Source organism: Rhinoderma darwinii, chromosome 4 (assembly GCF_050947455.1).
Source record: "Rhinoderma darwinii isolate aRhiDar2 chromosome 4, aRhiDar2.hap1, whole genome shotgun sequence".
Classification (NCBI taxonomy): Eukaryota; Metazoa; Chordata; class Amphibia; order Anura; family Rhinodermatidae; genus Rhinoderma; species Rhinoderma darwinii.
The window spans coordinates 89,512,315-89,537,766 of NC_134690.1; positions in this window are offsets into that span (position 1 = coordinate 89,512,315).

A 25,452-nucleotide genomic window follows, 5' to 3' on the forward strand; every position below is an offset into this window, starting at 1 on the left:
ACTGGCTGGATGCTTTTTAGTAATCATGGATATTTTCTCTGGTACCGAAATCCAAGAAGCCAATTTCAGTTTTTTCAAATTGTCCCTCAGAAAATAAGGTTGTACTTCCTAATATTCCTCACTTCAATGCTGGTGGTGGAAGAATAGAAAAAATGTCCCTTGCAAAATGTACTGAGCGCTTATTACTGACAAGCTACAAACCTGTAATATATTAGAAAAAGAGAATCAGAAACTCCACATTTCTCCATGGTTTCCCTTTAAGGTTTGGTTTATATAGAGACATAACGTTTAGCTCCTTGGCCTTGATGTCAAATCTATACCAGGTCCCGCCAATCACCATATACCATATATAATCTGGACACCACAGACACAATAGGCTGGTTTTATGGAAAATGTGGTCCTAGGCAACAAGCAAATTAGACTCGCACCCACCCCATCCCACCACAAAATCTTTTTATACTGTTTTTTTTTATTTATCTGGTGGTCTAGGGCAGTGAAAGGGTTCAGTGTAAATTCACTGGTGGTTTAAGGATGTTAAGGGATTATTTTTAAATTATCTGGTCGTCTAGGGCAGTTAAGGGGGTGAAAAGTAAAATCAGGATTCCTCTAGGAGATGGGGCATTTGGGATTGGCATTTGTAAATTGCCCAGCTTGTGACCCCCCTAATGCCAGTCATGGATACCAGGGCCTGGGTGTGACTGCAACCTCTTCACCCCTATAGTTGTGTTCTCTGGGTTTACACTAACATTACAAAATGTGTTCAATGTCTGACTCGTCCTGTGATAGAAAATGAAATGTGTGAAAGTAAATATATTATTATTCATTCTAGATATGGGCTTATTTTATGTTTATTCCATTATGTATTTTACAGACATTTATAACATCTGATTATGTGGCACCAGTGACAGCCGACATGCTAGGATATATACTGTATATATGTAAGTATTATAGCAAATAACAACCCATATAAATTCTATAACCTGATGTCATCCAGAATGTTCCTATAGAGACACATGACAAGACTGTGGGAACAGATTCCCCAATGTTGTTAAACCAGGGCCGGTCTTAGGGGTGTGCGACCTGTGCGGTTACACTGGGTGCATCACCTGTCACTACTGAATGGGGCGCCACTGGTCTTGATGTCTGGGGCACCCATTGCTTGAACTCTCAATCCCACTCTTCATGTAAAAAAAATAAAGGGCACTGCTCAGGGTGCAGATACATTTCCTTGATAATGGATTACATTACAGTGTGGCAGACAATATCTGTCTGGCGGTGTTATTTGGGCACTGTATGATTGCATTATTTAAGTACTATATTCTACGCCATAAAGCTGAATTCACACGCTGCAGATTTGCTGCGCGGTAAAATTCACAAGTGTTACAGGTGAATAGTTACAGTTTCAAAACCTTATCCACATGTAGCAAAAGTAAACGCTGTGAATTTTGCTGCTGCTCTATATTATTGTTATTATAGACATGCTACATAAAGAGGATATTATGACATTAGTAATATATAAGGGACTTGTTATTTATGTAATTTCCTAATACATTGTTGGACTATGGAGGCAGTACACCGCGCACACAGTGTCTACATTACCGGTACTGCAGTCTGTGCGCCACATACTGGTCCGTCCACATGAAATTGCTGTGTACATGAGCCCCAATGTATATTTCCTTCATTGTTGGGTTGTCTATACTGAACACACGTCAGTCTGGAGAAATAAAACGACACAATTATTGTTTTTTCCAGAACACCTTAATATCGGCTGCCTGCTGCCAGGGGACTCTCTGAAGCAATATTTCATCTATGCAAGGTGCGTCTATTATTAGTTACTATATGCAGTGTCCACCAATACCCTCCACAGTTAGAATGACACTTTATGTATGTCCTGGGTCAGAATGCCCCTTTTGTATGGCCCCACAGTAATGAAGCCCCCTTTTGTAAGCCCCGACTCAGTCCTTTTATTCCTCATATTAATAGTGCCCCCTTTGCGCCTATAAAATAAAAAATGATACTCACCTAATAGACGACCAACCGGGTTAGACATTCTGCTTCCTACAAAATCAGTGGCCTGGCGCAGACGGAGTGATTTAGTGACATCATCATGCCTGGCCTCTGATATCATTAGTATACTCCCGGTGCCTCGTTGGCTACAGGTCTGAATTAGGCCATGGCCTACGAAATCATATGGCAGGGCAGGAACCCAATGGCTCCCTGCGCCGTTATTGTTTGTCCAATTTCAGGGGCGTATGGAGCCCCAGAGCTGTGGGCCACCACAAATCCCTGGACCCCTATTTACCCCTTTGGTAATCTTACACTGGTTGGGGAACTGGACTCTGTTCTAGATGAAAATGTTGCCATTGATTGAGATTTGTCCTAATACATTGACTTTCTTTCTCCTAGAATTAATTCCTCATAAGAGTTAATGATAACCACACGTCCCAGGAGGCCAGATCAAAGATTAAGCAGAGCCCTCCACCTCACCTCACATAATGTTCTACATTCAGCCGGACAAATTCAGTAGGAGAGTCCAAGGTCAGTGTATTTTATTAACTGTATCTCTAAATGATCGCATAGGGCGTATTACTGGTCAATACTGAAGAGGGCGCTACCACCATTGATGGCCTGGTCACCCTCAACTTACACTCCCGATCCGGCATTTAGGGCCCAAACCTATAATATAAAAAAAACAGAAAGATTCAATCCCTAGTTTATTGACTGGGTGATGTTATTTGAGCACTGTAAGATTAAATAATTTTGACACTACATGGTGCATCTTAAGGGGGAGCACGTCACAGATACTGCACATGTCACCAATAAACCTAAGGCCGGCCCTGGATGTGACACAATAGCTGGCCGGCCTTAGCTATGTGCGACACGTGCGGTCGCACAGGGCGCCGGCCGCCATGCTGCAAGGGGGGCGCCAGTGGGTACGAGCAGAAGAGAGGACAAATGTTCCTCCCTCTGCACTGCTGCATGAAGTGAGCGCTGATTGGAGGAGCAGCAGCAGCAGGTGCTTCTGTCTGCTCCACCAATCGGCACAGCCTGTACTGCAGTGTCACACACACTCAGCACCTCACGCAGCTCCTTCCTGCTGTGCTGCTGCCCCAGTGAAGACTCCTCCACGGAGCTCCAGAGTCAGGTAAGAAGAGCAGCAGCTTTAGCTTAATCTATGTTTATTTATGTGCTGTGTGAGGGAGGGGGAGAGAGGGGGCTTTATGTGATGTGTAACAGGATGTTTTTGTTTTTTTTAAAAGATCGATTTTGTGGGGGAGGGGAGACTAGGTTAGAGGTACTTTGAGTGTGTATTTTTTACAGATCGATTTTGTGGGGGAGGGGACATTGCCCTAAATGCTATAGGAGTGGGGGGATTCTTTATAAATGTATTTTGTGGGGAGGGGGACTTCTGTATAGTTTATTTTGTGGTGTAGGAGCTTATTATTATTATCATGGGGGAGGGGAACTTAGGGGAGAAAGGATTCTTTAGGGTACGGCCACACGGAGCGGCCCAGCGGCCCTCACACTGTCGCAACGCGGCCAACAACCGCGCTGGCACTATGTAGGAGCGGCTCTCAAATACCTCGTTAAGGGGTATTCCGGTTACATTCGCATGCGCACTGCCGCTCCATTCATTCTCTATGGGAGCGCCGGAGATAGCCGAGTGCAGTGTTCTGCTTTTTCCGGCGCTCCCATAGAGAATGAATAGGAGGTAAGTTGTTGTAATTTGCAAAACCGTGCGGCCATAAAGGGTGTATTAATTCATGGCCGCACGTTAACGCTGGTAAACCGTCCCTTTATCTGCAAAATTGTGCGGCCATGAATTAATATACCCTTTATGGCCGCACGATTTTGCAAATTACAACAACTTACCTCCTATTCATTCTCTATGGGAGCGCCGGAAAAAGCAGAACACTGCACTCGGCTATCTCCGGCGCTCCCATAGAGAATGAATGGAGCGGCAGTGCGCATGAGCATGTAACCGGAATACGTGCGGTCACTAACAGGCTGTTTGACAGCCGCACTGAACATGGTGCCGGCGTGGTTGTTAGCTGCGTTGCAACCGTGTCAGGGACGCTCCGTGTGGCCTTACCCTTAGGCTGGATTCACACGAGCGTGTGCCTTTTGCGCACGCAAAAAACACGGCGTTTTGCCTGCGCAAAATGCATTTGACAGCTCCGTGTGGCAGCAGCGTATGATGCACGGCTGTGTGCTTTTCGCGCAGCCGCCATCATTATGACACTCCATTTGGATGTTTGTAAACAGAAAAGCACGTGGCGCTTTTCTGTTTACATTCAGAGTTTGACAGCTGTTGCGCGAATCACGCTGGTCGCACGTTAGTGCTTCCGTGCGGCATGCATGGTTTTCACGCACCCATTGACTTCAATGGGTGCGTGATGCGCAAAAAACGCTCAAAGAACGGACATGGCATGACTTTTACGCAGCGGACTCATGCAGCATAAAAATCACGCACATGTCTGCACGGCCCCATAGACTAATATAGGTCCGTGCAACGCGCATGAAAATCACGCGCGTTGCACGGACGTATATCCCGTTCGTCTGAATAAGCCATTAGAGATAATATTTGTGGGGAGAGCAACTTGATTATAAAGGTAGGAACACACAGGGCGGATACGTAAAACCACACAGTGTATACGTCCTGAGAACCGCAGGGAATTTCACCTGAAAAACAGCACCAAATTTTGGTGCAGTTTTTTGGGCGGAAAGACTGCAGAAATAAATTTTAAAAAAAGCTAATACTCCCGGCCGTAGTCCCTCTCCCTCTCTGAGCGTAGCCCGGCCTCCTGCGATGACGCTGTAGTCCATGTGACCGCTGCAGCCTTTGATTGGCTGCAGCTGTCACATGGGATGCATCATCATCCCTGGAGGCCGGGCTATGCTCAGAACAGAATACGCATCGCTATGACTACGGCCGGGTGTATTACCTTTTTTTTTCTCATTAGGGATTAACGATAAGCAAAGTTTTTATCATTGATCTTCCACTTTGTTAACACTGACCAAATATCATTATAATTGGTCAGAAACTAGCGAATCATGATGATAATTGGCTAAACTAAATAGGCCTGTAATGGGGGTATATTCAGGCTTAGTGCCTAGGGCAGCGTGAGTTGTAAATACGGCCCTGCTAAAGACGCAGATACTAATGTACACTATAGCAGAGCAGGGAGGTATCTCCCTGCTCTGTGATCTACTAGACTGGTGGTTCCCAACATGAGGTTCCCATGAGAATCCTCCAGGGGGGCTGCGACACTCCTCTGGACAACTGCCGCGGACGTGCTTTCTCTCCTCCTCCTCCTCATAGCGCGAAGTGGATGTGAGGAGGAGGAGGAGATTTTTTTGCAGAACCCCTGTAGATGGCACCCCCGACTAAATGGACAGAGACGTCAGGGGCTTCTCCTGGAGTGGAATCCCCGGTCACAGCGTCTGCAACGCTGTGGACAGGGATTCCGCTTCAGGAGTTAGTTGCCCAATGTCACTGTTCATATATGGACAAAGACATCAAGCACTCCGTCAAGGAGCGGAATCCCCAGCCACAGGGAGCTACAGTGGCGCTATCTACAGGAAGGGAGTGCTACCTACAAGGGTGTGTGTGGCTCTACCTACAAGGGGGCTGTGCGGCAAGGGGGGGATTTGTGGCACTACTTACTAGGGATGCACAATGCATCGAAACTTCGATACTGTGCATCCCCAAATGGTTCGAGCCACACCGGTAAGTATAGTAATACATGATGAATGAGAGCGGGGCTGCGGCTGTGTAATACAGTCACTGTCCCGCTCCTGAGTCCTGACAAGTGCACGCTGTCAGGATGATGCGATGCGGCCAGTGCTGCACTAATGAGCGGAGGCACTGAAAACAGAACAGAACATGTTCGGTCTTCGGTGTCTGCGCCGCCGCTCAATAGTGCAGCGCCGGCCGCATTACCTCATGCTGACCGCGCATGCACTTCTATCAGGAGCGGGGCAATGACTGTATTACACAGCCGCAGCCCCGCTCTATAACGGCGGAGATCAGAGAAACCTCTCATCTCCGCCGCTATTCTCCTGAATGCTGCGATCAAAACTGACTGCAGCATTCAGGGGAAAGTGAGGAGGGGGATGCCCCTTGTATCGAGTCACAGGGAATTCCTGTGACGCGATTGAGGGCCATACCATATATGGGCAGACAGCCCAGGGTCCATTGAAGGACCCCAGGGCTGTCTTACCATATTTCCTGTTGTTAGGGCATACTTAGGTATGTCCTAACAACTGCTTGTGTACTATCTGTCCACCGGCTAATGTACTGACATATATCTGATATATGCCAGTATATTAAAGTTTAAAAATAAAGTAAAAACATAAAGTAATATTAAATTTAAAAAAATACACATACGCCTTTTTTTTACAATAAACCTTAAAATAAGTCTCAATATATAAAATACACACATTCAGTATTGGCGCGGCCGTAATAACCTGCACAACGATTTTTTTGCGTCATTTATGATGTGTACACTGTAAAAAATAAATTAAAAAAAACTTCTTTCACTTATTAATGTGAGGCGCGAGGTGTGATGCTGAATTTAACCTCCATGTGCCTCACATTAATAGTAATTAACCCCATCATGTACCTCACACATTAACCCATTATGACTGAGAAACATGATGGGGTTAATTACTATTAATGTGAGGCACATGGAGGTTAAATTCAGCATCACACCTCGCGCCTCACATCAGAAAATGGAAGAACTTTTTTTTATTACTGTTGGCAAAGTATCGTTTTGGTATCGAAATTGCAATACTACACGAAGTATCGGTATTGAAGTCCAAATTTAGGTGTCGTTACATGCCTACTACCTACAAAGGGGCTGTGTGGCATGACCTACAGGGGGCTGTGTGGCACGAACTACAAGGGGGCTGTATGGCACGAACTACAAGGGGGCTGTGTGGCACGAACTACAAGGGGGCTGTGTGGCACTACCTACAAGGAGGCTGTGTGGCACGAACTACAAGGGGGCTGTGTGGCACGAACTACAAGGGGGCTGTGTGGCACTACCTACAAGAGGGCTGTGTGGCACTACCTACAAGAGGGCTGTGTGGCACTACCTACAAGAGGGCTGTGTGGCACTACCTACAAGGGGGCTGTGTGGCACTACCTACAAGGGGGCTGTGTGGCACTACCTACAAGGGGGCTGTGTGGCACGACCTACAAGGGGCTGTGTGGTACTATCTACAGGGGGCATCTGTGAGTGGCGGGCTGATGGTCATTTTACTGTGAGTGGGGGGGGGCTGATGGTCTTCAAGTGGTTTCCACCTCTGACCTCCAATTGAAATTAATAGTAGGAAGAAAATAGCTTTGGCGCTCTTTTGGAGCTTTTTTTGCTGCGTCTTTTGCATTCGCTTCAACGGCTTAAAAAAAACGCTAAAAAAACCCCATCAAATAACGCTGTCAATTCAAAAGCAGATTTTTTCTGCCTTACAAAAAACGCTGTGTGAACATACCCTAAGAATGTAGTTCTTATTTTTAGCTATTTTCTGTCTTTCTCTAAACAATTTTTGGTAGGGGGGCCCTGAGGAATTTTTTTTTGTCCAGGGGTGGCTCAAGTCCGAAAAGGTTGGGAAACTCTGTAACAGGCTACAGAGGCGCCTGCAGCCTATGAGGCACAGGGACAGGAACCCTGCGCAGTCGGCGTGATGACATCTCTGGATCAAGCCGGCCTACGCAAGGATCCTGTCAGGTGGAGGTGGGGGGCAGTATGGCACTGTCTACAAGGGGGAGGTGGGGGCTGTATGTCACTTTCTACAATGGGGAGGTGGGTGCTGTATGACACTGTCTACAAGGGGGCGGTGGGGGGCACTGTGTACAAGAGGGAGGTGGGGCTGTATGACACTACAAGGGGCAGATGGGGGGCTGTATGGCACTACAAGGGGCAGATGGGGGGCTGTATGACACTACAAGGTGCAGATGGGGGCTGTATGACACTGTCTACAAGCAGGAGGTGGGGGATTATGGCACTGTCTACAGGGAGGCTGTACGGCACAATCTACAGGGGGCACTTTCTACTAGGGGGGCTGTGGGGGCATTATACTCTGTGGAGGACATCATACTGTGTAGGGGCACTACAGGGGGCAATATAATGTGTGTGGCACAATTAGAGGACAAAATACTGTGTCCTTGAAGGCGTTATAATATATTACATTATTAAATATTATTATTATACTGTGAGTGGGGCACTAAAGGGGCATTACACTGTGTGGGGGCACTATATAGGGTATTATACTGTGGGGAGGAGTTATGCTTTTTTATGGGGCATTTTTTATAATGGCGTTGGGCGCCGAAAGATAATTTCGCACGGGGCGCCATCTACCCTAAGGCCGGCCCTGCTGCCACGTGACATGCCATCCACACGGACATGACCACTGTGGCCTAGTAACTAAAGACAACAAAACCACCAGCGCAGGAGCAACAGGGAATTTTAAAAATTAGTAGGGGCTATTTGTTATTTTTAGACATATGTGGCTCATACTAAGGTTTTTGAAACTGTCAGAAAATCAATTTAATAATTATTTTGTCTGTTGAATCCAGAAACACAATTTACCATTTTCTACTCTCTCTACTCCAGTCCAAAAGACTCCACAAAAGACAAATTAGAAGTTTTCCACTAAGAATAAGTTTATATAGGAGAATAACAATAAGCTCCTGGTCCTTGATACAAAATCTATACCAGGGTCCTCCAACTATCATGTGCCATTATACTGCTGGTGTTATTTATGTGGCAGGGGGGCATTGGACTCGCCCTGTGATCGAAAATGAAATATGTGAAAGTAAATATATTATTATTCATTACAGATATGGGGCTATTTTATGTATGTGCATTAAACCCATTATGTATTTTACAGACATTTACAACATCTGAATATGTGGCACCAGTGACAGCCGACATGCTAGAAGATCCACTGTATATATGTAAGTACTATAGCAAATAACAACCTATAGAAATTCTATAATCTGATGTCATCCAGAATGTTCCTATAGAGACACATTACAAGACTGTGGGAACAAATTCTCCAAGGTTGTCAATAGGCAGATCATATATTTGTTGATATGATGAACCATACTAAGCGCACGTCATAATATCTTCACAGTTTATACTTTTTGTTCCAGAAATACTTATGATCGGCTGCCTGCTGCCTGGGGGACTCTCTGAAGTAATATTTCATCTATATGCGGTATGACCATCATTAGTTACTATATACAGTACCCACCAGTAGCTCTGTACATTGAAAAAAGTGATGAGCGGGCAAAATGCCAAGAAAGGCATAGCAGTGGGGAACTTTGGATAGTTGGTAGGAATAGGCATAATGTAAGTTAGGGGTATCTTTGTCCAAAATGCTGGCCACATTGGGACTGAACGTAGGTGTAAGGTAATTGGATGAGGGGACTTAGGGTAGTGTAGTGGAATTTTAGACAGCTTTGGTCTGCCAAGAACATTTGTGTCAAGGCCTGGTTAAAGTATCTACAATGGCTTCAGGAAGGGAGAGTAGTAACTAGGGGGCCCGTCAATGACCTCGATTTCACGGCGCCACAGGCTGGAAGTTCAATAGGCCTAAATTAGGGCTAATATTTTGGTGTGAAACTGGATGCGGCCGTACCACTATGATGCAATAGAAAAGGACTTAAGTGATTTGCATTACACAGTCATGATCTGCAGGCATAGGTGATAATGGACACTGGCAGAATGTTTTTATGTTTACAGCACTCAAGCGGAAAGCAATGGAAGGTGCCGGGATATTGCCACGTAGAGAGCCCCCACAAGTCATGTAGCACAAGAACCTGGACTTGGGGTATACTGGATTGTTTGGAGCCGATGGCTGGAAGTAAGAAGTATCCTGGCATCAAGGAAGCAAGGCAGGTGTCCTCAATGGTATCATTCTAGCAAAAATTTGAGGGAACATGGCACAATGATGGGCCAAGTGCCAGGGTCCTTGCGCAGGGTTCCTGGGTCAGTGAGGGCAACATTATCCCAGGAGGGCCTCATAATCTCAACATGGGAGAGGGACATCTTGGGGGTTGCCAAAATGTTTATAACATGGAGTACTGGCACAATGTTTGGAATTACAGGAGCAGCGCATCTGGATGTAAAGAGAAGCAGAAAAAGGCAACAGTAGCTGGTTGAGTCTGATTCTGATCTGTCAGATGATTATGAGTGGTCTGATGTTGGGGATAGAAGGACTAATGGGCAAGACAATTAAGGTGCTGAAAAAAAATGTTTAAGCAGGATAAAGCAAATAGGTAAAAGCGAGGAGGCGTGATACCGAAAGCCAATCCTTTACTGGAAAGAGGGGGTAAAATTTGGGGTCAGGAAACATGTTTGTTGATTTCTACCTAAACACACTTGACCCAGGAAATGTTGGGAACGATAAGTGGGGAAAGGCTTGTCTAGTTTTTGAGATGTCTATGGAAGCCGTTGCAGCTTGAGTGGTTGGGTAGCTGTCAGAGGGAAAAGAGGCAGAGGAGGTTATTAGGGATTGAGTGAAGAGATTTTGTAAAGTATTGCAGTGTTATGGTGGTGGACCAGGACCCCCTTATTGATCAGGTGCCAATAAAAAGGGATGGTGCCTGTAAAGAAGGCTGGTAAGTATAAAAAAAAAATACATCTGTCGCATCTAAAAGAGGCATCAGTAAACGATGCAATAGACAAGGAGTTGAGTGAGTTGCATCATTAAAGCAGAATCTGCAGGTACGGGTGACAATGGATACTTGCAGAATGTTTTTGTGCCTACAGGACTGAAGCGAGAAGCAATGGAAGGGACCCGGATATTGGCACGGATAGGGCGTCCATGAATCATGCAGCACAAGGAACTGGACTTGGGATGTAATTGACTGTTTGGAGGAGATGGCGTACATTTGCAAAGAACGTAATTGGCTTTCGAAGCGCGTAAGCGGTCTTGTATCATCAAGTCAACATGTCGTGTGGTTTATAAAATGTTTTTCTAATAAAGTCATCACATTGTCATGAGGATTGCTGGCCCGTATTTTCTTCTGTTTGCTGTAAATTTGTTGGACAGTGTGGTCAGGGGGTCATGAAGATTGGTCAGGGTGATCATTGGCTACCTGGGTAGGGGGACAGTTGGGTGAAGGTGGCCACGGCTGGCCCTAGAAGCGGAATTGGATGCCTGATGGTGCAGAACAAGGATGGATGTGAGAAGGGTGGAGAGCAGTGCGACTTGCATAGCACGCCATGGCAAATTATCCGGCTATTGAAGACAAATCCTAAATACAATAGTTTAGTGTACAAATACAATATCAGATTCAAGCATTGATACGTATAGCATAGAGACGGGGCTAGAAATAAGCTCAGTTTATATATAAAGCACCAAAAAAAAGCTCAGTGTTATGGCTACGGACCGCTGCCGCTCACCCTCTGCAAATGGATGCGACCGCCACTACCTGGCCACCTACCGAAATTCTCCTCCCCAGAGACCACGGCTGGTGCGACCTTCCCTTCCTGGAGTGTGCGAGGAGTGCCTTAAAGAGGCAGCGCACGCACTTCCTAAAAGTTTCCTATCCTACCCCAGTGCACCCCCAGCGCTCTGCCCTCCCACTCCTTGCTTGAACGTTGTTTGTACTTTTCCCATGTTTGTATTGCAAGTGGTCCCTTAGGGTTTTCCTGCTTGCTCCCAGTGTTCCCGTTCCCTGCATCCTATCTCTTGTATCTCGTGCTGTCTCCTAACTGTGCCTGCCTTGTATCTGAGTCGTGTGGTATGGCCTGCTGTATCACCACAACTGTGTGTCATCTGCCATCCCTGGTGCCATCCGCCTCGACTGGCGCCACCTGTCACACCTAGCCCTATCTGCTCCGGAGCCTGCTATGGCAGAGCGGCCTCGTGGGTCCACATAAGGATGTAGCCATCTTTAACTTGACTCTGATAACTTGCTGCAAAATAAGGGATCTTTCCACTGTGTATTTAATGCGTTAAAAGTCAAGCTAAAGACGGCTACATCTGTACCCTAGATTGTGACAGTACGCTCAGGCCATGGAACCCGCTGGCTAGCCTAAGACCACAGTTCAGGTCATACGGACGGATATGTGTGACCTACATGCACGCCAGGATCAACTCCTCGTGGCTGTAAACTCCATCATCACCCGACTGGATGAACTCCCTGTTCCTTCCCCAGAGACTGCTGCCTTTCCACTGCCCATTACTTCTCCTGTCTGTTCCGGATCCACAGTTGCACTGTCTCTTCCTCCTCGCTATGACAGTGATCCTAGAGCCTGAGAGGGTTCATCAATCAATGTACCATGCATTTTAGACTGTGTGCTCACCTCTTCTCCTCTGATGAGGCCAAGATAGCTTTCATTATTTCCCTCCTCGCTGGCAAGTCCCTCGCATGGACGAAACCCCATCTTGGATCATCAGGGGCCAGAAATTTCGGACTTATCCCTGTTCTTACAGACTTTTCGTGCGGTGTTCAAGGAGCCAGGTCTAACATCCTCAGCAGCAGCCACTCTGCTAACCCTCAAGAAAGGGGCGTCCACATTAGGAGAACATGCCATCTCCTTCCGTACCCTGGCAGCAGAGTTGGCATGGAACAATGAAGCATTGGTAGTGACCTTTTTGCAGGGACTGTCCTCACACATCAAGGATGAGCTGGCAGCCCGCGACCTCCCACCTACCCTGGATGCCCTTATCCTGTTGGCTACCTGGGTCAACATGAGGATCCAGGAACGCGATCAGGAGGTTCGGGGGAGAGACATTTTCACAGATTGGCACCCTCGTTCAGGTCTGTGTTTGTATTGCGGACTTAAAGGCCGTTTCGTTCACCAATGTCCACAAAAGCTGGGAAACTCCAGCACCTAGAGAGGCAACTCTAGGTAGGATGATGCCAAACGTCAAAACCTCTTCCAAATTATCTATTCCTGTGACCATCATCTCGGGAGAGACATCACACTTCTCCTCTGCCTATCTTGACTACAGGGCAGCTGGAAATTTCATCCAGCAGGATTTAGTGGACCGACTACATCTACCCACAGTTCTTCTAGAGAGACCCCTTGCTGTTGCTTCTGTAAATGGACTACCATTGCCCGATCCTATTGTGGCTATCATAAAACCACTGACGTCACAAATTGGAGTCCTTCACTCTGAACAGATCACCTTCCTATTCCTGCCTAAAGCCATCAACCCGGTTCTACTGGGTCTGCCTTGGCTTCATCTACACGCCCAGGTCCTTGACTGGAGTCCGCCCTGTTTTGCCTCCACTGCCTCAGTCACTCTCCGATCTACCATCTCATTATGCTAGTTTTGCGGACATCTTCAGTAAGAGCAGGTAGATAAAAACATTGGGAACCAGGTGGGATCCATTGTAAAAAAGAGACAACATCCAGGCGCAATACTTCAGGGAGTCCAACACATTTTTGAGAACAATATATATATAATTCATTGTCTAAAACAATAGATCATAATAAAACATACATAAAAAAGAGAGATAGAGGTTCTCTTGAGGCACAATGCGTTTAGGGGAAACAGAACCCCTTTATCAAGTAAACAAGAGACCATAAAGTTTTCCAGAGAACCCCTTTAATGACCGCCGTGAAAAGGCGTAATGTTATTAAGGGGTTATATTCGCATTGTTGGGCGGTCATCTCCAGTTTACTGTAGTATCATTATTATTATTACACCAAAATTGATATGATATTATATAATAATAAATTATATAATATATATATTATTATATTATACCTGTTAGGAGATGTTGTCACCCCCAGACGAGGGCTGTGCCGAAACGTACTTCGTGGTTGGCGCCACCCCGGTTGTGTCATACAGATGGGTATATATTGCGGCATGTTATTTCATATGCTGTACTCTTTGGAACATGTGTTGCAACTATCCTAGGATCATCACTACTTGTATTTAGCTTCTTGTCCATGTCCTTATCCATCCTGCAGTATTGCAAAGACAATTTATATTATATATGGTATATATCTTTATTTCATATATTCCTTAGCACTTTGTACTGTATAAATAAGATGTATCCGTATTGTTATGGGCACGTGTTCACCCTGTGTATTTCACTTCCGGAGATGTTGCTATATCTATTGTGTGACTCTTTTTGTCATTTGTCCTCTATATTTAATAAAGTTTTTTGATACTTTTCAAAAGCATCACTATTGGTGCTTTGTGCCATTATTGTTTAGGTCAGGTTCGCCCCCTGCCGCTAGGTGCTGTGGGGTAACACAGGAGGAGGCGTGTGTAGATGCCTGAGGGACTCAGTGGGGTGCCTGCTGAACATGGTGGGGCGGTTCCCTGGTGAAGGGTGCGGGTCCATCCCAGGTTTTCGCGTGGGCGGTCCTGTAAAGTCTGGGTAGGAGGGAGGTTTTCCACATTTTCCCTTGTTAAGCCTCTTCTGGTGAGTCATGAGGCGGTTGCGGTCTCAGTCCAGACTGAGGCACCTAATGAGGTAAACGGGGATCAGTTGGCTGTGTATGTCTGCTTCGAGGGATCCCTGGGTGCCCATCTTAAGCAGGAGGTCAGGAAACATATAGGGAAGGATGAGTATGTGGAGATCTTCCCCCTCCTCCCCTTGAAGAAGTTCTATCTGGACCAGGAGAAGAAGGAATAGAGCAAAAAAGAAGAGGAGGAGAAAAGGTGTTATCTCCTGATTCCGCAAACGTTTACCAATTGGTTGCATGCATTTGCGATTCTAGCTAGTGTGATTTGCAAAAAATGCTGGAGCACTGATCGGCCCTTTTATGTATTATGGATTCTGTTGGGGAATCACATAGGGTGTATGAGGGCCTGATATAGCTCCGTTATGATAAAGAAGTCAGAATACAGACAACGCAGTTAAATCTAAGCTTTATACAGAACATAGTGGAACGTCAAAAACAGCAAAAAAATCGCAAAGACAACCACCACTTAAAACCTTAATTTAAAGAATCAAAATAAATTTTATAAAACAACACCAGCCCCAAGTGAATATAATTCGTAATGTTACATAGTTACATAGTTACATAGTTAGTACGGCTGAAAAAAGACACATGTCCATCAAGTTCAACCAAGGGACGGGAAAAGGGAAGGGAAAAATTTCTACACATAGGAGATAATACTTTTTTATTCTAGGAAATTATCTAACCCTTTTTTAAAGCCATCTACTGTCCCTGCTGTGACCTTCTCCTGCGGTAGGCTATTCCATAGATTCACAGTTCTTACAGTAAAGAAGGCTTGTCGCCTCTGCAGGTTGAACCTTTTTTTCTCCAGACAGAGGGAGTGCCCCCTTGTTTTTTGAGGGGGTTTTACATGGAACAGGATTTCACCATATTTTTTGTATGTGCCATTAATATATTTATGTAAATTAATCATGTCCCCCCTTAGTCGTCTTTTTTCAAGGCTAAATAGGTTTAATTATTTTAATCTTTCCTCATAACTTAGATTCTCCATGCCCCTTATTAGCTTCGTTGCTCTTCTTTGTATTTTTTTCCAACTCCAGGGCATCCTTTCTATGAACTGGACCTCAGAACTGAACTGCATATTCTAGATGAGGCCTCACTAATGTTGTAGGGGGTAAGGGAATGATAATGCTGGGAACTCTCTCTGTTATACCCTACTTAAACCCTGCCCACCACTGCGGGATAGCCGCTCTGATAACAGCAATACAACACTTGAACCTACAGTACCTATTATACGCTAGATCCACCCGGATAATTATTAGTGGGACCGAAGAAATGGTGACCAAAAACGTCCACTTCCAGTGCCATTCCCTTTGTCCGAAGGTTGTAGTTCATAAGGGAAGCAAATATAGTTACTGGCCATACCAATCAGATCCTGAGTATACAGTAATAGACGTGTGAGATAATTGTTGTTTGGGTAAATATACGTTTCAAAGATAAGGAACAGTACAGAAGGTTGTATTGATCATGACAATGGTGACCGGCTCATGCAGCTTTATGTTACCACCGCATGTGTATAAAAATGGCCGGACCATTGTACAGAACAAACACTGTTACACTTTGTGTCTCCCTTATGTCCTCATAGATTGTAAGCTCTTGCGAGCAGGGTCCTCACTCCCCAGGTTTGAATTGTAAATGAACTTTGTCACTATGTAATGTCTGATATTGTTTGTTTCATGTTTCCCTCTAAATTGTAAAGTGCTGCGTAATATGTTGGCGCTATATAAATAAAGATTATTATTATTATTATTATATTCCAAAAAGAAGGACCAGTACAAAATAAAGTTGCACTGATCACAGCAATAGTACTTGTATGTCCCCGGTGTAGAAAGAAGTCAGCCGCATAGTATAGCTGGCCACCCGATGTCAGTCCATAATGGTGCAGGGGATAGAGGAGTATTCCCTGCACATAATACAAATAGCATCTGATGTCATAAAGTACTGCCCCGGATGTGATGATGAGTGGTACCATTGCACGGTGCAGAAGTCTATCAAGCATGTGTCACTGGTGGGAGTATCACGTGTCTCCCATGACACGAATGCCCAGAGTGTAGTCCATGATGCTTCTCATGACATGAGCTGCCAACGTGTGTCAACAGATAGGGAACCAATAAGTGTGTCAGATGCCGGATACCACATCATCGGTAGCTGTGTATTATATCTGTAGAGACCTGACCACAAATGTATTAATTCTAGGCACTCTCAGGAGTTTTTAGTGGTGGTCCTCTCTGTGATTTTCTTTTTCTGTTTTTACCTTCCACTTTGTTCTGTAGTCAGCGTACTAACCGCCCCACGATCAAATCACAGGGCACTTATGGAGTGACAGAGGGAGCCGCCTCCCGCTGTCTACCCACCTAAATGCTGCGGTTGCCATTGACTACACCATCTAAGAGGTTAAATTGTCAAGATCAGAGGTTTCAATCAAAGCCGGGCTCCTCCTGTGCCCACACAATCACCATGATGGAATAGTACGTCACGGTGGCCCTATGTAAGGCAATCCATGACGTACATTTATTTTATGGAGGCTTAAGGGGTTAATTTTATGGCTGAACGGTGTATAATCATCAAGGGCATAATAATAGGGGTTGCAGAGGTAAAAGCCTCACTGGTGCCATGCTACCTGAAGGGCCCCAAAAGAAGACACTTGAATTATAAATGGAGCACAGTCTAGAAAAATAGTTGCCTATTGGTCAGTGTCTGTATTGTCCGGAATAAAAAGAATACGTTGTTTGAAGGTAAAGTTGTTATGATGAGACGACCCCTTTAAATACAGAAGTGACAGTTTTACACAATGATTCAATTTATATAAGTGACACTATTGATATATTTTTTCCGCAATATGTCAGCTTCTATGTACAGATGTAGTGATCTTTAACTTGAAATTAACCCCTTAAGGACGCAGCCTAGTTTGGACCTTAAGGCTCAGAGCCCATTTTTGAAATCTGACATATTTCACTTTATGTGGTAATAACGTCGGAATTCTTAAACCTATCTAAGCGATTCTGAGATTGTTTTCTCGTGACACATTGGGCTTCATGTGCATGGTAAAATTTGGTTGATATATTCAGTGTTTATTGGTGAAAAATTGCAATATTTAGAGAACATTTTGAAAAAATAGCATGTTTCAGAATTTCAATGCATCTGTTTTTAAAACAGACGGTTGTACCACCCTAAATAGTTACTAGTTCACATTTCCCATATGTCTTGGGAATTCCCATATATTGGCATTGTTTTTTGAACATTCTTTTATTTTTCTTGGACGTACAAGGCTTAGAACACAAACAGCAATTTCTCATATTTTTAAGAAAATTTCAAAAGCCTTTTTTTAAGGTACGTCTTGAGTTCTGAAGTGGCTTTGAGGGGCCTATGTATTAGAAACCCTGATAAAACACCCCATTTTAAAAACTAGACCCCTCAAAGTATTCAAAACAGCATTTAGAAAGTTTTTTAACACTTCAGGCATTTCACAGGAATTAAAGCAAAGTGGAGGTGAAATCTGCAAATTTAATTTTTCTTGCTGAATTTTAATTTGATGAATTTTTTTTTCTGTAATACACAAAGTTTTACCAGAGAAATACTACTAAATATGTATTTTCCAGATTCTGCCGTTTTTAGATATGTCTCACATGTGGCTCTAGTGTTCTCGTGGACTAAAACACAAGCCTCAGAAGCAAAGAAGCACCTTGTGCATTTTGAGGCCTCTTTTTTATTAGAATATATTTTAGGCAGCATGCCAGGTTTGAAGAGGTGTTGAGGTGCCAAAACAGTAGGAATCCCCCAATAGTGACCCCATTTTGGAAACTACACCCCTCAAGTAATTCATTTATGGTTGTTGTTATCATTTTGACTGCACAGTTTTTTCACAGTACCTATTTGAATTGGGCTGTGAAATTAAAAAAATGACATTTTTTCCAATAAGATATCATTTTTGATCTAAATTTCTTATTTTCACAGGGAATAAAATACCCCATTACGTTGCCCAATTTGTGCTTAGTGCGGCAGTACCCCATTTGTGGTGATAAACTTCCGTTTGGGCCCTTGGGAGGGCTCAGAAGGAAAGGAGCGCTATGTGTTTGTTGGAGTGCAGATTTTGCTGGATTGGTTTTCGGGTGCCATGTCGCATTTGCAGAGCCCCAGAGGTATCAAAGCAATGGAAACCCACCAGAAGTGACCCCATTTTGGAAACTACACCCCTCAAGAAATTCCTTTATGGTTGTTGTTATCATTTTGATTGCACAGTTTTTTCACAGTACCTATTCGAATTGGGCTGTGAAATTAATAAAATGTCATTTTTTCAAATAAGATATCATTTTTTATCTAAATTTCTTATTTTCAAAGGTAACAAAATACCACATTTTGTTTCCCAATTTGTCCTTAGTGCGGCAATACCCCATTTGTGGTGATAAACTGCCGTTTGGGCCCATGGGAGGGCTCAGAACGAAAGGACCACCGTTTGGCCTACTGGAGCTTTTCTGGTGCTAAGTCATGTATGCAGAAGCCCCTGAGGTACCAGTACAGTTGAAACCCCCGAGAAGTGACCCCATTTTAGAAGCGACACCCCTTAAGACATTAATCTAGAGGTGTAGTGAGCATTTTGACCCCACAGGTAAGCAGATGGTGCAGAGTGAGATTTGCAATTTTATATATATATATATGCCATGTCAGTGTCCGATATAGTGTGCCCAGCATGTGCCACCGGAGATATACACCCCATAAGCTGTAATGTGGGTTTTCCCGGGTACGGCAATACCCTACATGTGGCTGTTATTAGCTGCCTGGGCTCACGGCAGGGCCCAGAAGTAAAGGACCACCATTTGGCCTACTGGAGCTTTTCTGGTGCTAAGTCATGTATGCAGAAACCCCTGAGGTAGCAGTACAGTTGAAACCCCCGAGAAGTGACCCCATTTAAAAAACTACACCCCTTAAGACATTCATCTAGAGGTTTAGTGAGCATTTTGACCCCACAGGTACTGTTTAAAAGATAATGTGCAGCAGATGATGCAGAGTGAGATTTGCTATTTTCTATATATATATGCCATGTCAGTGTCCGATATAGTGTGCCCAACATGTGCCACCGGAGATATACACCCCATAAGCTGTAATGTGGGTTTTCCCGGGTACGGCAATACCCTACATGTGGCTGTTATTAGCTGCCTGGGCACACGGCAGGGCCCAGAAGTAAAGGACCATAATTTGGCCTACTGGAGCTTTTCTGGTGCTAAGTCATGTATGCAGAAGCCCCTGAGGTACCAGTACAGTTGAAACCCCCGAGAAGTGACCCTATTTTAAAAACTACACCCCTTAAGACATTCATCTAAAGGTGTAGTGAGCATTTTGACCCCACAGGTACTGTGTAAAAGATAATGCGCAGCAGATGGTGCAGAGTGAGATTTGCAATTTTCTATATATATATGCCAGGTCAATGTCAATGACCCCATTTTATGTGTGATATAGTGTGCCCAGCATGTGCCACCGGAGATATACACCCCATAAGCTGTAATGTGGGTTCTCCCGGGTACGGCAATACCCTACATTTGGTTGTTATCAGCTGCCTGGGCACACGGCAGGGCTCAGAAGGGAAAGATGAGGGGAAAAAGCTGTGTGTGGAGTGCATCAGGGTAAATTAAAAAATAAGGGATGTATGATTAATTCGAAAACAATCTTTCATACAGAGCCCTGGTTTTTCGGGACACGTGTCGCATTGGTATGTTGTGTCCTTCCTTATCACCCTCTTTGAGCAGAACCTCTGCACCTCTTTTGACTTTTTCCCTTCTTGCCAGTTTGGGGAACTTCTCCTGGAAAGTGTTGCCCTGGTACTATGCGTGTGGCCTCGCTTCCCGAAGTGCTGGGTGCCACCCCTTCTTGGTCCCTAAAGATTAGGTTCTTGATAGCCACCTCTTTAAATTCCAGGAAAGTTCCCCTCTGGCCTGCACATCGATGTAGCACATACGCATTGTACAATGCCATCTGTATGATGTGCACGGCCAGATTATTAAACCCCACCCTCATTTTCCGCATGGCGCTGTAGGATTTTTAGGACTTGATCTGACAAGTCCACCCCTCCCATGTACCTATTGTAGTCCAGGATGCAGTCTGGTTTGGGGGTCTCTGTACTGGTACCTCATACAGGTACATGGGTACTGGTGTAGCCATGTATTGTTGTCAATACAAGGACATCTCTCTTGTCCTTCTACTTGACACACAATATGTTGCTGCTAGAATGTGCCCTGCTCTCACCCCTTCTGAGTGTTTGCCCTAGCAGAGTCTTAGGGAGACCTCTCAGATTTTTTCTAGCAGTGCCACAGTACTTATGGAAGCGAGGCATTTGAAGAGTGGGACGCTGGTATAAAAATTATCCAGGTAGAGGTTGTAACCCTGGTTCAGCAGTGGGTGCACCAAATCCCACACAATTTTTGCATTAATTCCCAGTAAGGGGGGGGCATTCTGGGGGCTGAATACTGCTGTCCTTCCCTTCATATATTCTAAATTTGTAGGTATACCCTGATGCACTCTCGCACAGCTTATACATCTTCACGCCATACCTTGCCCTCTTACTCGGCAGGTACTGGCAGAATTGAAGCCTCCCTTTAAAATGTACCAGGGACTCATCTGTAATGATAGGGGTAGAGAAACAGACAAGTGAGCCCTAATCTACCCGCTACTCTGTCCCTGCCTACTTGCAACGACCCACCCTATGCGATGGGGTACAACTGGGCGGACAAGAAAGATTAAATATCTTACCCTTAGGGAGCTTAGCTCCTGGTATCAATTCGATAGCGCAATCATATTCTCTATGAGGAGGTAACACTTCGGAGGCCTCCTTAGAGAAAACATCAGCGAAGTCCTGCAAAAAACTCCGGTAGTGTGTTCACCTCCTCAGGGGGAGAAATAGAATTAACAGCAAAACATGACGTCAAGCATTCATTACCCCATTTGGTAAGCTCCCCAGTATTCCAGTCAAACGTGGGATTATGCAACTGCAACTAGGGAAGGCCTAAAACCAAATCGGATGATAATCCCTGCATCAACAGTACAGAGCACTGCTCCAATTGCATGGAGCCAACAAGGAGTTCAAAAACAGGGGTATGCTGTGTAAAATATCCATTAGCAAGAGGAGTGGAGTCGATACCCACTACCAGGACAGGTTTAGGCAAATCAATCAAAGGCATAGCTAGAGATATAGCAAATTCCACAGACATGATATTAGCAGAAGACCCTGAATCCACGAAGGCACTGCCGGTAGCAGACCTACCACCAAAAGAGACCTGAAAGGGAAGCAAGATTTTATTACGTTTCATATTTACGGGAAATACCTGTGCGCCCAAGTGACCTCCCCGATGATCACTTAGGCGCGGAAGATTTCCGGCTGCTTATTCTTACGCCTAGGACAGGTGTTCACTTGATGCTTGCCATCCCCACAATAGAAGCAGAGACCATTCTTCCTGCGGAACTCTCTATGTTGTCGGGGGGACACGGAGGCCCCGAGTTGCATAGGTACCTCCGAGTCTTCCGTGGAAGAGCGAAGCAACGGGACCTCGGGAGGCATGATGGGGGAGTCAGAGGGGAGAACACAAAAACGTTCAAGTTGTCGTTCCCTGAGACATCGGTCAAGTCGTACCGCTAAAGCCATAACCTGGTCTAGGGAGTCAGAAGAGGGATAGCTAACTAGCAGGTCTTTCAGGGCGTTCGACAGACCCAACCTAAACTGGCACCTGAAGGCAGGGTCATTCCACCGAGAAGCTACGCACCACTTCCTAAAGTCAGAACAATACTCCTCAACAGGTCTCTTACCCTGACGTAAGGTCACCAGCTGACTCTCGGCAAAGGCAGTCCTGTCAGTCTCGTCATAAATAAGTCCGAGAGCAGAAAAGAAATGATCAACGGAGGAAAGTTCAGGGGCGTCAGGAGCCAAGGAGAAGGCCCACTCTTGGGGCCCTTCCTGGAGCCGGGACATAATTATACCCACCCGCTGGCTCTCAGAACCTGAGGAGTGAGGCTTTAAGCGAAAGTAGAGCCTACAACTCTCCCGAAAGGAGAGAAAAGTCCTCCGGTCCCCTGAGAACCGGTCAGGCAACTTGAGGTGGGGTTCAAGAGGTGAGGTGAGGGGCACTACCATGGTAGCGTCAGGCTGGTTGACCCTCTGAGCCAGGGCCTGGACCTGTAGGGAGAGACCCTGCATTTGCTGGGCCAGGGTCTCAAGGGGGTCCATAGTAGAGACAGGGACCAGGGTAGACTAGGTAATGGGCTTGTGATTATGTAATGATAGGGGTAGGGAAACGGACAAGTGAGCCCTAATCTACCCGCCACTCTGTCCCTGCCTACTTGCAACGACCCGCCCTATGCGACGGGGTACAACTGGGCGGCGGTCCCTACGCTCAGTAAGTGCACAAGACAAATAGACAAGGGTAAACAAAGCTAAGGGAAATGGGGCAGTTGCCCACGGCAACACCGTGAGCAACAAGAGAGGTGAACGAGCCGAGTCAAACCAGGAGTGTACGAGGTACCAATTGCAGAGCAGGAGAGTAGTCAGTAAGCCAGGGTCAGTATGGAGCAGGATCAAATAGTCAGAAGCTGTAGCTGGGCCAGGAAACCACACGAGAAGAATCACAAGCAAAGGAGGAACAGGAAAGGCAGGTATAAATAGACAGAGGATGGGAGCTAGCTGAGTCTGGCCAGGCTGCGATAGGCTCTCCCACTCCTAAGCCTGCCAGCCTGAGTGGTGGAAGCTGGAGTCAGTCTCAGAGACATAGACTCAGGTGCAGACTGATTACCTATGGGCGTTAACCCCGAAGCTGTGCCTGGCAGATCCTTTACATCATCAATAGAAATACACTTCTCGGGGGATTTGAGGCTCATAAATGTCTGGTGTGGGGGTACAAATGGGGTCACTTCGCTCGGGGGCTTGAACTACGGAGGGGTCATCTCGCTCGGGGGCTTCAACTGTGGTGGTGGTCCTGGGGCGTCTCCTAGGGGGTTCCTCTTCTTCATCACTGGATGAGGAGGTGGATAAATAAAACAGAGTCTCACCATCCGACGACTCTTTGTCTGAGTCAAGAAATGAATATGCCTCTTCGGCACTAAATATCCGTTGGGACATGTTTCATTACTTCCCTAACTAGGAACAATAGGCTGCTACCTAAACCAGCCCAAAAAATTGGTGTTTTCATAGAACGAGTGGGCTTCCCTGAGACTAAACCTAACTAGATTTTATTTGAACTTCCCTGAGACTAAATCTAACTACGGCGACTATTCCCTGACAGTAAACCTAACTAGATTATTCCGAGCTTCCCTAACACTAAACCTAACTACGGTGACGGGTGCCTGACACTAAACCTATCTAGATTATTCCGAGCTTCCCTGACGCTAAACCAAACTACGGTGATGGACCCCTAATGCTAGATCTAACTACGGTGACGGATTCCTGACGCTAAATTCCCTGACGCTATACCTAACTACGCTTTTTGACGGTTCCCTGACACTAACTGACCCTAATACTAAACTAACCAGTTAAATTGTCTAAATTAACTATTTATTTATTTTTTTTAATTTTTATATATTTTTTTGATTTATATGTTTTTTATAAAGAAAAAAAAAGAAAAAAATAATCCCCAGGGACCAAGAAATTGGTACTGAAGACTAAGAAGTGGTCAGTGATAGGTGATCACTGACCAAAAACGTGGGGCGAACACAAGGAGGAAGGGTACAGGAATGGGTAGTGGATGGGAGAGGTGGGATGCCGAAAAAAGTTGTTTTTTAGACTTTTTTTTAACTTTCTCTTCTCTCTCTCTTTCTCACAACCGCTCTGAATGCCACGCTATCTCCAACAGAGGCGTTCAGGGCGGGAGCGGCAGGATGTGATGTCAGGGAGAGGTAGTGAAGAGACCGATCGCCACTATTGGACAGTTACTCACTAACTGACCAATAGTGGCGATCGTGGAAGCGGGACCATCGCGGCAGGTCCCGGCGTATGGAGCTGTGATAGCCTGCTGTCGGAAACAGCAGCTGTCACAGCTTGTGCACGCGCTGGTGGAAAATGGCGATGCATTTTCCTTGCGACGTACTATTCCGTCGCTGAGCGCGAACGTGTCGGTCAGCGCAACGGAATAGTACATCGCTGAGCGCGAAGGGGTTAAGATCGATATAGGCCTCATAAGGCAGGATATGCAGGCCATGAGGGAACGTATGTCCCATGCTGAGGAACGCATTTCCGGCCTGGAAGATCGGATTTATCCTGTACCCAGGGCCTTAACAGCCTTGGAAGAAGCTGCAGAATTATGGAAGCAGAAATCTGACGACTTGGAAAATCGTCTGCGCCAAAATAACATCAGAGTTTTGGGATTGCCTGAAAAAGCGTTAGGTCAAGATTCTATTGCCTTTATGGTTGCATGGCTGCATGAGCTGTTTCCTGATGCAGTGTTCTTTACTGCTTTCGAGGTGGAGAGAGCTCATAGAGTACCGGCACCACCCTTACCACCGGGATCACCCCTAGATCTATGCTGGCACGCTTATTGATTAGCAACGACCGGGACTTGATCCTTCGTCTGGCTCGCAAAAAGCAAGATATTAGATACAATGGAGCTGCAGTGTCTATATTCCCTGACTTCAACGCGGAGTTATAGAAAAGTCATGCTACTTTCATGTCGGTGAAAAGGAGGCTTAGGGATCTACAAATCCCATACTCCATGGCGTATCCTGCAAGGCTACGTATTGTGGATGGAGATTGGTCACTGTTCTTTGCGACCCCAAAAGATGCCGATGACTGGGTGAGTCACAAGAGACCTTTGCCGCGGATTTGAGACTCTCTGCCGCATCCTGCGTTGATGCTATGCTGACCACTTTAAAGATGGCTGCGTGATTCCATGCGTCCTGCTGTTTTTTTTTTTCCCTCTACATGTATCCTTGAACTTGCAATATGTATATATATCAGATGGACGCTACGCTGTATCTTTGACATATTGCGTCTTTCTGGCATACTCTGGATAATGAACACGGCTTTCCGTGGTTCAGA